The following is a 6,568-nucleotide window of genomic DNA, read 5'->3' on the forward strand; positions in this document are numbered from 1 at the left end:
AAAAAAATAATTTTAAAAATGCTAATTGGCAAGCAAATACATAAACATGCCATATAAATATTTATTATTAAGCATACCACTGCCAATTTCTCCAATGCCTTACTTTTTTATGGCTTGTGTGCTTGAGGTCTTTCCCATTCATCTGCCACCATTTGTTGTTGTAATTACATTGCCATATGCACAAAAAGGATGTCCTGTGAGACAAGAGCCAATTATCCCCTTTTCAGAGGTAGTTTTTCACCTGTGAGTCACTACTGAAAAAGTCTTGACTTGGGTCCTACTCCAGCACAAAATTCAGAGACACATGGGCATTCTAAGACAAATCTTTCATGAAGAGAGACAGCTTCTTAATATTCTTGTTCCAACTCTTAATTTACACCGAAATGACCTGGACAGCAGACCAAATGGAACCAAGCTTGATATCTCCAAATGTTTGGTAACGCATTCCTAATACAGTGGACCTTGTTATACGCTGGTGTTTGGTTCCAAGATCCCCCGTGTATAACGAAATCCGTGTATGCTCAGTCCCATTAATATAATGACATAGCAAAATGGTGTCCCTAATAAAAAAAATGGAAAACAAGGTAAATTTATACTTTTTTGGAACATTTTCAGACTGTGTTGCTCAAATCCGTGTATAAAAAATCCGTGTATAAGAAGGCCAACTTACTCTTGCCACTGAAGTTTTGAGCACCTGATCTCCCTATGAGAGGTGGTTTAGCACACACATGTTGAGAGCTGGTATTTTAAAGGCAAATAAAGCCACATCAACTATTAAAACCCACTGTTGTGTTCTGGGTGCCTCCCCCTTTATCAATATGTGATGAGTAGACCAGCCAGTCACCTCCTGCAGTTTCTCTGAATTCATACACAGTAGAGTAGTTTCTGATGACGCAGTTGATTATAATGTACAATTTGTGCTCAGTCAGTGTATTCACTACTAAGAGTGCTAAAATGAACAAGGTCTGTCCCAATTGTACCTGAGCATCCAAATGCACAGAAGGTGCATTTTCCATCTGTTTTTCCTCTTGTGTATTGACTAATTTAGAGTCATACCACTTTGCTGGCAGTAGGAGGAAGAGGAATGAGTCAGCAGCTTGGCTGAGAAGTTTGGAGATCCCCAGTGTAGCTACTCTAGAGTCCTCATTAACTTTACTGCAGCCCGTTGTAAATGCTGTGCAACCAATCATTTCCTGCCCATAGAGTTCAGAGATGTGCCAATATTTTTGTGCTTTAGTTCTTGTTCACTTGCTGTGTCTAGTACCTTGGACACTGTTTTAAGTTCACAAAAAGTTTTTTGAAAGAATGAAAACATTTAATTTCTATTCTTTTTGCTGTTCACTTTTTTTTGGCACTTACTTTATATTAAGAAGATGTAGTTACTCTTAAGGTAAAAAAGGTAAAGGTAGTCCCTTGACATGAATGTGTAGTTGTAACTGACTGTAGAGGGAAGTGCTCATCTCCGTTTCTAAGCTGAAGATCCAGTGTTGTCCAAGGCACTTTCTGGTGATCAAGTGGCCAGCATGACTGACACAAAACGCTGTTAACTTCCCACCGAAGCGGTACCTATTTATCTACAGTACTGCATTTGCATGCTTTCGAATGCTATGTTGGCAGAGCTTGGACTATGTACAAGAGTCATCAATCATGCAGCACCTGGGCCTGAACTGCCATTTCTGATCATCAGAAGTGGCATCTAACTACTAACCACTGTACTCTTACAAGCAAGAAAAGTAGGCTATGAAAAATCAGTCTTGATGTTGTTACTTTTCTCTCAATACTGCCTTGGCTTTCTGCCCACCTTTTGCTTGCATGAATTTGTGAGGGGTTTTTTCTTCTTCTTTGATTCCTGCATTGAAACTTCGCTGCATGGTTGTGTGTCATTTCCTAGTGGTGCCATGAAATGTGCACACAAACTTGGCCCATATCTTCAGAGTTACAGTGATCTCATGATAGTGAACTCACATATGAAATATCGAGTAATTCAGCTGAAGCTTACCAATAGTAGTATGAGGAGATAGCACTGTAACAGGAAAGGCCCAGAATTCAGATTATTACAGGAAATTTCTATGGAAAAATGTTGTTTTGTGACTTGAAAAGGAAAAGGGAAATCATTTCTTTGCAGCTTGGGGTACTAGATCTCAATCTGCCAGCTGAAATCTCATGGAATGCTGGGCTTCTTAGTATCTGTGCAGAGGACAAATCTCAGGTAAGCAGCTCATAGAGGCAGTGCGAAAGTCTCTGTGTTGTGCAAGGCAGCTTTAAAGTCTTGGGTCCTACATGTTGTATTCATTCCTCAGATGGAACCATAAGTCTTTTTGCTCATTATTGATTGTTATTTGTTATTATTGTGTGCCTTTAGTCTGACTTATGGCAATCCAAAGTGAAAACCTATATGTTTTTCTAGGGCTAGAGTGTGAGATTCACCCAGGTCACCCGTGATTTACCTCTATGAGCCTTCTCATTGTATAAGACCTGGCATCAATGGTTCCGAATTTTTTTTGGTGGAGGGAGGATTCCTACTGAGTGCTGCTGGTGGTAGGACAGAAATATTCATCGTATTAAGAACCAGAGGAAAAGGGGGTTGATGTGTCAAGGAAAACTGGCGAGGAGAATTCTGGATGGATCGGCTCACAGTTTGGATTTATTCTGTGCAAATACTCATAAGGGTCCTTCCCCCAGAAAATATTTGTGCACATGCAGAAAATAGTGGCTATGATTTTGCATCAGGAGACATAGCTATGACAACTCCCCAACACACACCTTTTCTCAGATGTTGTTCCTCAGCCTTTCTCAGTCAGTCAGATGGTGGAGCTGGCGAGCAAACAAGCATCCAGCATTTACCTATAGCTGGACACAGAGCAATGAATCATCACAAGGAGCCCCAGAAGACCAGGAGGTCCTTGCAGATCCCTGTAGCTCCATGTCTAACTATAGATAAATAAATGGTGATTATCTGCACTCCCCCCCCTCACAGACCAGAAAATGGCCACGCTTGGAGGTGACAGCTGAGAAAGGTGTATCTGGAAGAATTTGGTCCAGCACAGTTGATAGAGAATTTCAACCTCTGCATTACTAAGAAAGTGAGTTGCAAAGAAGTTAAGTCAAGCTTCCATTATTCACCAGCAAAATTTGCTGTAGTTGCTGTCAAGTCAATTCAATTGATGACTGAGTGAACTCCAAGAGTGCTTTTCCACATCCTGCTCAGATCTTGCAAACTCAGTGCTGTAGCTTTTTGCTGATCCATCCATTTTAGTACGTCATTCCTCTTTTCCTACTACCTTGCATTATCTTCACCAACAGGATGCCAGTCACATTTCCCACCACAAAAATCCTGTTTTCTGCAAAAAAATGTGGATTATTTATTTATTTATTTTTGCAGAACAAATCCCAAACTGGGATGTCTTGAATAACACTTTTCGAGGGTTTTTTGCCATTGGGAGAAAAATGTAAAATAATTTTTTGTTGCCCATACAAATGAAATTTATGAGATTTACATCCCTAGTGTGGAGCTGCCCACAAGTCCTAGCAGCAGCAGCAGAATGCCTGGAACGATGCCACGTGTAATGCTGGGCATCGGTTAAAATACACGATGTGAACCCTGAAACTCCTGCAGCTACTGGATGAAAATATCCATTTTGCATCCATCTCCCCCCGCTCTCCTATTTTGTCAAGTTTTACCTAAATCTGAGTCGATTTATCCAGATTGCCTTTAGGATTATTTCTCCAGTCAACTGATTTGGAACTACCTTGACTTTGTGACATCACCCAATTCAGGGCGTTATTGTTTCTGATTTGGCACCCCCTGTTTGGCCGCTCCATTCTTCACAAAGCCCTTATCCCCAAAGAGAAGTCCCCTGTGGAAGATCCTTAAGCTCTCTAAGACTGCCTGGTTCACCCTCCTGCTGTGTAATGTTGAAAGAATAATGTTCACCTTTTGGTTTTAAAGGCAAATAAGCCGAGCTGGGGTGGGTCACTTTTCTACTATATAGATCAGTTTACTTGTGCTACTTCAGCTATGTCTATGTTCGGAGTGAGCTTCTGAAGGCAAACTCCAAAAACTCTCTCTTTAAACTCTCCCCCCAGCTATGGCTTAATGCAAGTGTTCTCTATTCTGCAGAAGATTTTTGAATATCTCCCCCCCCCATTCTCCCTGGGGAAATTATTCCATAGTCCATTACGCTCATGCTGGGATGTATTTTTTAATATAGATACTACACATTTTCTCAATTCCCATTAATCTCCCCAGCGTAGGTTCAGAACCAGAGTTTTAATTTAAAGAAAATGGATGGTTTGATTTTTATTTTTTATTTTTTTGAGAAAAGAGAGTTTATGTTATGAAGTGCAGAGCTTTCATGCTTGCCCCTTTCCAAAAAGAACACCTCTATTTCATCAGCGACCAGTGGAGCAAAAACAGCTAGAATTTTAAAAATATTTCTGTATTAATGACCATCTTCAATCTTTAGGTGGGATAGTACATGTTTAAAATTTTTAAAAATATAATTAGGGACACTGTAAAGTAGGAAAATTTTTAATAGCTAACTTCTCTGCTTGGGTGCCGATCTAGAAATGTGGGGATTGGGGGGGGGGGGAGAAGAACCCTGCCTAACTGTGAAATGTTCACCCAGCCTCTTCCCAGGCTTAATCTACACAACTACCTAGAGGAAGAGCACTTGAGCCAAAGAGAGGATGCTGCTCATCCTCACACTTGTTATTACTTTTTGATCAGACAAGAAATGACAACCAGCAAAGGAGCAGCGTCTAGAAGCTGTGAGGGCTTGCTTTCCCCCAGCCTCCACTGCGGGATATGCACCTTGGTAGCTGACCCCGAAAGTTGACTTCTTACACAAGCCTTGAAGTAGAATAATATATGATGTATCGTGTGTGTGTGTGTGTGTGTGTGTAAATTTTCAAGCCACCTGTTGATTTATGGCATCCCATAAATTTCATAGCGCTTTCTTAGGAAGGAATACTCAGAGGTTTTGCCATATCACCTATAGATGCTAGTTAATATTCTCATTTGCTATTGAGGAAACTGAGAATAGAAACTACAATTTGCTGAGGGTAAAGTAAGGGTTTCCCTTGACAAGATTATCTAGTTGTGACTGACTTAGGGGGTGGTGCACTTCTCCAATACTAAGCAAAAGAGCCAACAATAACAAAGATACTCTGTGATCCCATGGCCAGTATGACTGTGCAGAACACTTACCTTCCCACCAAAGTGGTACCTATTTATCTACTTGTATTTTTAATGTTTTTCGATTCTAGGTTGGCAGAGCTGGGACTAGTGATGGGAGCTCATTCCATCATGCAGTGCCTGGGCCTTGAAGTGCTGACCTTCTGAACTTGCAGTCCTCAGGTCAGTATCTTAATGCTGAGATGATTTCAGTTTGTTAGAGCTACCTATATATTTCCAGAGAAGCAAGAATTAGAGCTCCGATTTCCCAGGGCAAAGTCAGTCCCTATCTCCCTCTCATGCATGCTTATACATGTTTAGTTGCCCAAGATGTGCATCCAGACATAGCTGAAAGTGTGATCCGAGTCCCAAGCATACAGTACACCAACAGTTTGTGGACAACAGTAATGCAGGTGTCAGTGGTGGCCACAAGGAGCAGGAACTAAGGGCTTAATCCAGCCCTTCCATAGATGACCTATAGTCTTCTGTGACAAGTTTTAATGGTGACCGAATAGAAAGGTGAATTCTAGAAATTTGCTCATTGACCCTTCATTTAGATCAGAGAATGGAGATTGTTACCCTCCATATTTTGTTGGACTGGACATCCATAATTCCTCACTAATGCCTGAGCTGGATAGGAATGGGGAAGTTACATTTCAGCCACATTTGCAAGCTGCCTCCCCTCTGCAGAAATAATCCAGGCTGACACTGTTTTAACTGCCATGGTTCAATATGATGGAATTCTGGTAATTATAGTTTTGTGAGATATTTAGCCTTCTCTATCTGAGAGTTTCTGTGCCACAACAAACTACAGTTTCCAGAATTCTATAGCATTGAGCCATGACAGTTAAGTGGTGTCAGTTGGATCATTTCTGCAGTGCAGATGCAGCCTTGGTTGGAGATACCTATTCCTGAGTAGAGGTTCTGAAGAGTACAGAAAGATGAACTTTCGCTAACTAGCAGTGGGAGGAAATCAGGAATATTCTCTCTATCAGATGGTCTCCTGTTCTTCTTCCAAGTAACCAAAGGAAGCATACTTACACCAATTCACATGTTTCCTCACAAAAACTCTACAGTTGGCAAGAAATAGTGACTTCCTTGTGGATCAATGCTGGGCATTGGGGTCTGACAGACTTTCACCAATATAAGGATGTAACTAAACCAGGTATCTCAGTTCAGTTCCCAACTCTGTGCCTCATACCATGATGAATCTCAGCACATTTTAATGGTCCTTGAGTGAGTTTTGCTTTGAAACATCCTGTTAACACTTGTGTTTATTTTCCTTTTTAATGTTGTAAAGGTGTTTTAAAGGTAGGAAAAATATAATTAGTTGCATAATATAAAAAGTTATAAGGATGACAGAAAGACATGTTATAGATATATTATCATCAT

This window comes from Sceloporus undulatus, chromosome 6, assembly GCF_019175285.1.
Source record: "Sceloporus undulatus isolate JIND9_A2432 ecotype Alabama chromosome 6, SceUnd_v1.1, whole genome shotgun sequence".
NCBI lineage: Eukaryota > Metazoa > Chordata > Lepidosauria > Squamata > Phrynosomatidae > Sceloporus > Sceloporus undulatus.